Here is a 6,000-nt window from a genome sequence, read left to right on the forward strand (position 1 = left end):
CGTTATAGTGTCGCGAGACCAAGGTTTCGCGGAGAAACTTGTTCCTTTACGGCTTACAAATGGAGCAGTCAAGGTCGCCCCCGTTCGGGATTAGAAGGGGAAAGTTTACTCGGAAAAGCGTCTAGCAAGAGGCAGGTCCGGCGCCACCGTCTGAGTTTAAGCCATTGTGGGCAGGCACGCGTGTCATTGAGAATGACATGGGGACGCGACCACTTAGCCTGACCGAGACATAGTGGCGGCAGGTAAACGACCATATTCTCCCGCGCTGTTGTTAGGATGTCGGGGCGCCTCACTGTCGCATGTACACCTGGTAAGCGCACAAAGCCCAATGGTGTACCCATCGCTTTTAAGGACGCTTCCAGGAAGCAACAGTTAATGAAAGATCTGACGGGGCCCGAGCGTGGGAACGGCCGCCGACGGTAGTCGGCCGAAGGAGGCAGCACGAGTAAGGTTGGGCAGCACGGCCTGGCGTGTGAGAGAGTGTCACGTGCGGAGGACCTTTCCCTTTGCGTGTTTCATTTGGTAAGGAGGTTTTTACAAATGTAGTGCCTTTTATGAAAGTGTTTCTGTGATTGGTTGTGATTCTGCGAGTCCCAACATGTGATTGGTTTTTGTGAAGACTCTTTGTTCGACCAAGGGTTGAAAAGAGGATGTTTGAACTTGAAAACCGAGCGGAGTCGGGGTAAACAGCGGATCTCACCACGGGAGACCAGGCGATGCAGGCCGAGGAGTATGTCACCATTTTCTATGTTTTGTCTTTATTACCCAGTGCATTTTGTAAATTGAAGTTGCGTTAGCTAAATAAACCCCCAATGAGTGCTCCCCGAAATCATCGTGTTGACTTCTCATCGATTGCCTCCGCGGAGTTTCACCCACACTTATTCGTCTCCCTCGTCGTCTGATGCGCCTAACTTTGAACAACCCCGACGTTTCGCTACAAAGTGGTGGAGGTTGCTCGGTAACGATAGTCCCGCTCCGAAATTATGCCCCGAGTCAACAACAAATATCAGGAACCTACCTCTGACTGCTCTGCTATGACGGAACCCCCTACCTTCTTCTCTGCTATGTCTACCCCCCAAGCTAAACCATTCATCGGACCACCAGTCTTTAGAGGCGCGCCGGAGGAATCTATTTCCGAGTGGCTACTTTGCTACGAACATGTAGCGTCGCTTAATAATTGGGACCAAGCCACGAAGGTGAAATTTCTATATCTGGCTTTAGACGGAGATGCGAAAAAGTGGCACAATACTCAAATTCTAACCGGTGCCCCTAATACATGGGAAGAATGGGCGACGCTACTAAAAACGTCCTTTACGAGTCGCCACTCAGTCGAGATCGCCTATTTGCGGCTACAAACCCGCACTCATTTGCCGTCCGAAACCTCCGAGCAGTACTACTATGACGTCGTACAGCTGTGTGCAAGAGTGAACCCGTCTATGACGGAAGATGATCGGTTGCGGCACCTTATACGCGGTTTACGTCCGGATGTTCTCGAGAAAATGATAATCGCAAACCCGGAGAGCTGCACTGCATTCCTCCAAACTTTGCAACGCATAAATCTGGCAGCTTTGATGCGCCGTGTGTCGGGGCTACAACCGATTGGCATCCAGTATTCCACCGGATCGCGGTCGTGGATGCAAAACATCGCGCATCCCGTAGGGTTCGCACCCGCCGCAGCGACAGGGCACCCTCCTCCTACGTGTGTCGCCACTTGCGCCGCGGCCGAATTGCGTTGCCCGCGGGAGGCTGCCGACCGCGAGAGAGACCTGAAAACGATTGCGGACTCGGTTGCCTTGCTGTCTGACCGGCTAAAAGGCATCGAAGACGAGGTGCGTCGCCCCCCAATGCCTTGGCCTCAGAGAACTTCCCGTGCCAACGACGGGCGTCCCCGATGCCAGATTTGCCGCCGCATAGGTCACATAGCACAACAGTGCTGGCAGCGGTTCCGAGATGGCAGGAACGATCAGGCGGAGCTCCAAGGCAATCAGAATGTGCAGCCTAATCCTTCGGGAAACGAGATCGGCCGGGCCTAGGGGGCCAGCCCGGCCGCCCCATCGGCACATTGTCGGAAAGTCAGCTTCTCACAGTCCCCACACGAGCCAACGGTACAGAAACAAAACTTGTAATTGACACCGGCTCGTCCGTAAATGTCATCTCAGAAGAATTAGCTAACAAAATATGTGCTTCATTCAAATCGAGAAAAGACATATTCACCCGAGGAATTGGCGGAGGCTTGCTCACCCCCAATGGTGAAGCTGAAATAAAACTTGAATTTGGCACCACCAAAGTTCACGAGACGTTTTTAGTGGTCAAGGATTGCCCGTACGAGCTACTCGGTGGTCTTCCTTTTTGTCGAGCAGCCCGGCTTCTCATTGACTTCTCCAAAAAAGAGCTGCAACTAAACGGTGAAATTTTGCGGCTACGTATACTCAAGTGCCCCCGAACATAATGATGTACTTACAGTGCGGTGCCACGAGCAAATTCGCATTGAACCTCGCACAGAAGTCGCTATTGAAGTAAAGGTCGCAAGGGACGGAATTCACCTCGTCGAACCGAACAGCACGCTCAGAAACGGACTTCAGGTTGCACGCACAATAACGAGGATCGTGCATGGGAGAGGCCTCATTCGCATAGCTAATCCTACCATGTCGCCAGTAAACCTGCTCAGCGGAACAAAGCTTGGATGGGCTTCATCTATTCATGACGCACAGCTGGCAATCACGGCCCCCGAGAACGATCAAGTGCCTCAAGAGTTTGACATAGAGACTGGGGATCACCTACAGCCATCTGAGCGGGATGAACTGCTGTCGCTCATTGAGAAATACCGCCATCTATTTACGAGCAGTGACAACCTTATCCGGCAGACTCATGTCGCTGAACATGTGATAGACACAGGTGATTCTCGACCAATTAATGAGCACCCATATCGTCATTCCCCTTTTGAAAGACAACAGATTGAGCAACAAGTCGAAGAAATGCTGCGCGATGGGATAATTAGAGAGTCTCACAGTCCTTGGTCATCACCTGTCGTCCTCGTGAAGAAGCCAAATGGGACTTGGCGTTTCTGCGTCGATTTCCGCAGAGTCAATGAGGTCACTAAAAAAGATGTGCACCCACTGCCACGAATTGATGACATTCTCGACGTGCTACAGGGGTCAAAATACTTCACCACACTTGATCTAACATCAGGCTACTGGCAAGTGGGCATCAAGGAGGAAGATAAGCAAAAGACCGCATTTGCCTGTGGACCCGGCCTGTACGAATTCAATGTTGTCCCTTTCGGCCTGTGCAACGCCCCTGCCACATTCCAGAGAATGATTAACAAAGTCCTCAGTGGTCTTCTCTGGAGAGTTTGTTTGGCCTACTTGGACGACATCGTTATTTTCTCGAAGACTATGGCAACTCATTTGCAAGATTTGGAAACTGTGTTTTCGGCTTTGGACGTGGCAAACTTACGACTGAAGTCCGAGAAATGCAGCTTCGCCCGCCAGGAGATCAAATATCTTGGACACATTCTCACAGGTGAAAGCATCCGGCCGGACCCAGACAAAGTAGCAGCTATCGAAAAATTCCCAAAGCCATGAAACAAGAAAGGTGTACAGAGCTTTCTCGGAATCTGTAATACTATCGGCGATTCATCAAAGATTTCTCTCGCATTTCTCGACCTCTGACCAACTTAACCAAAAAGGATGTTCCTTTCGTCTGGGATGCGGCATGCGAAGTGGCCATGCAAACCCTCAAAGAGAAGTTGGTCACAGCCCCAATTCTGCGTCAGTTTGAGCCGGGAAAGCCGATAGAGGTGCACACTGATGCCTGTGATTACGGCATTGGCGCCGTGCTTGTACAGAAAATTGGAACCCAAGAGAGAGTCGTCGCCTATGCCAGCCGCCACCTTAACAAGGCTGATATGAACTACAGTGCCACTGAGAAAGAATGCCTCGCCGTTGTGTACGCCTGCGGACAGTTTCGGCCATACGTCTTTGGTTCTAAGTTCACGGTCGTGACTGACCAAGCCAGCCTGGCTTGGCTAATGAAAGTAAGGAATCCGAACGGTCGTCTTATGCGATGGTCCCTGTTGCTTCAGGAATTCGACATAACGTTGCGACACCGCCCTGGCCTCAAGAATGGAAATGCCGACACGCTTTCCCGCCTTCCTCACGATCCCGCGCCTGTAAGCGAAGAAAACCCCTTACCGTTGCTGGTTCTGGATCAGGTGGATGTTGGAAAAAAGCACAGGGCAGACCCATGGATGAAAGAAATTATGCAGCACCTCGAGCACCCGGATGCGCCCGTTGTCAAGAAAACTAAAAGAACGGCACGGAGCTTTCGGTTGATCGACGGTGTACTGTATCGAAGGGCGAAAGGGTTTCAGGAGGATCGTGCTGCGCTCGTTGTCCCCAAGTGCTTGAGATCTGAGATTTTAAGGTACTGCCATGACGCCACCACGGCAGGCCACTTAGGTGTCAAGCGCACATGGGAGAAAGTTCGTTGCTGATATTTCTGGCCGAAGATGTTCTCGTACGTAAGCAAGTACGTTCTCTCCTGCCCCGACTGCCAGACACGAAAGCAACCACCGGGGAGGCCGGTCGGTTTCCTCCAACCGATCCCACCTGCAGGTCGACCTTTTCGGCAGGTGGGCATGGACTTCATTGGGCCTTTCACTAAATCCAAAGCAGGGAACCGCTACATCGTCGTGATTACCGACTACCATACGAAATGGGTCGAGGCTATCGCGTGTCCAGTGGCCACTGCCACAGAAGCAGCCAGAGCTTTCGTCGAACAAATCGTCCTACGTCATGGTGCCCCGGAGAAAGTAATAAGCGATCGTGGGCAGCACTTTGTCGCCAACTTGACCGAAGAAGTATTCCGGCTCGTGGGTAGCGAGCATGCCACCACAACAGCATACCACCCACAGGCCAACGGCTTGTGCGAGCGTTTTAACCGCACGTTGGCTGACATGCTCAGCATGTACGTTTCCTCACACCACCGCGACTGGGATGAATTCCTACCGTACGTTCTTTTTGCATACAATTCTTCCACCCACGAGACGACTGGATTCACTCCCTTCTTTCTTCTTCACGGACATGAACCGACACTACCGGTGGATGTAGGGTCGGGCGCGCAACGCGGATTCGACTACACCCTGGATGCAATGAAAGTGGCCCGCAGGCTGCGGCAGGCTCGAAAAATAGTAAATGAACGGGAGAAGCGTCAGCAGGAGAAGAACAAGCGCAGCTATGATGCTAGGCGACGAAGTGTTGTTTATCATCAGGGCGACTTGGTGTACTTGTGGACTCCCTCCCGGGCGAAAGGGAAGACGACGAAGCTTCTTCACAAATATCACGGACCTTTCCGTCTTGTGCGCCAGGTAGCCGAGAACAACTGGGAGGTGGTAGATCAAACTGGGAAAAAACGTGACGTTGTGAATGTGGCGCGTTTAAAGCCCTGCCACGTTCGATTGGGCTCCGATGCCGACGACGCGGACGATGAGTCTGATGATAATCATGAGGTGCGCGATCTCGGTGGTGATGTGCGCGAGGGAAGTGCCAGGAGAGATGACCACGGATTGCATCAAAGTGTTGTGCGCGAGTGCGGCTCCAATGGGGATGTGCGCGAGTGCGGTTCGCGAGTGGGTCAGGAACTCCGTTTGCAACATTGTGTGCGCGGGACACAGACCAGTGTTCCAGTACAGCAGTGCGGAAGCTACGACACGGACACTGAACTTTACTCGGACTGGAAGACATTTTCAAGTAATAACAACGCACAACAGAATGTCAGTGCTTACGAAACGGACACTGAATTGTATTGCAGTACCGACGAGTGAACCTATATATTTCTGTGCCCAATGATTTTGTTTTGTTTTTTCATCTGTTGTTTTTATGTAATTTTTTTAAAGCCTCTCACCTTTTATACACATGCATAAGTGTCCTTAAATAAGCATCTCACACACTTGTTGAATGCAAAACCTTTTTGTATAACTAGTCTATTTCTTGTCGTGTT

The 6,000-nt window shown here is 51.5% G+C and overlaps 1 protein-coding gene across 4 annotated transcripts in view; it reads left to right on the top strand.

Annotated features, from left to right (window-relative positions):
* Positions 1 to 6,000, top strand: part of LOC119170801 (transient receptor potential cation channel subfamily M member-like 2) — a 257,355-nt gene that overhangs the window by 116,938 nt on the left and 134,417 nt on the right. The window lies entirely within an intron of this gene.

Source organism: Rhipicephalus microplus, chromosome 2 (genome assembly GCF_043290135.1).
Source record: "Rhipicephalus microplus isolate Deutch F79 chromosome 2, USDA_Rmic, whole genome shotgun sequence".
NCBI lineage: Eukaryota > Metazoa > Arthropoda > Arachnida > Ixodida > Ixodidae > Rhipicephalus > Rhipicephalus microplus.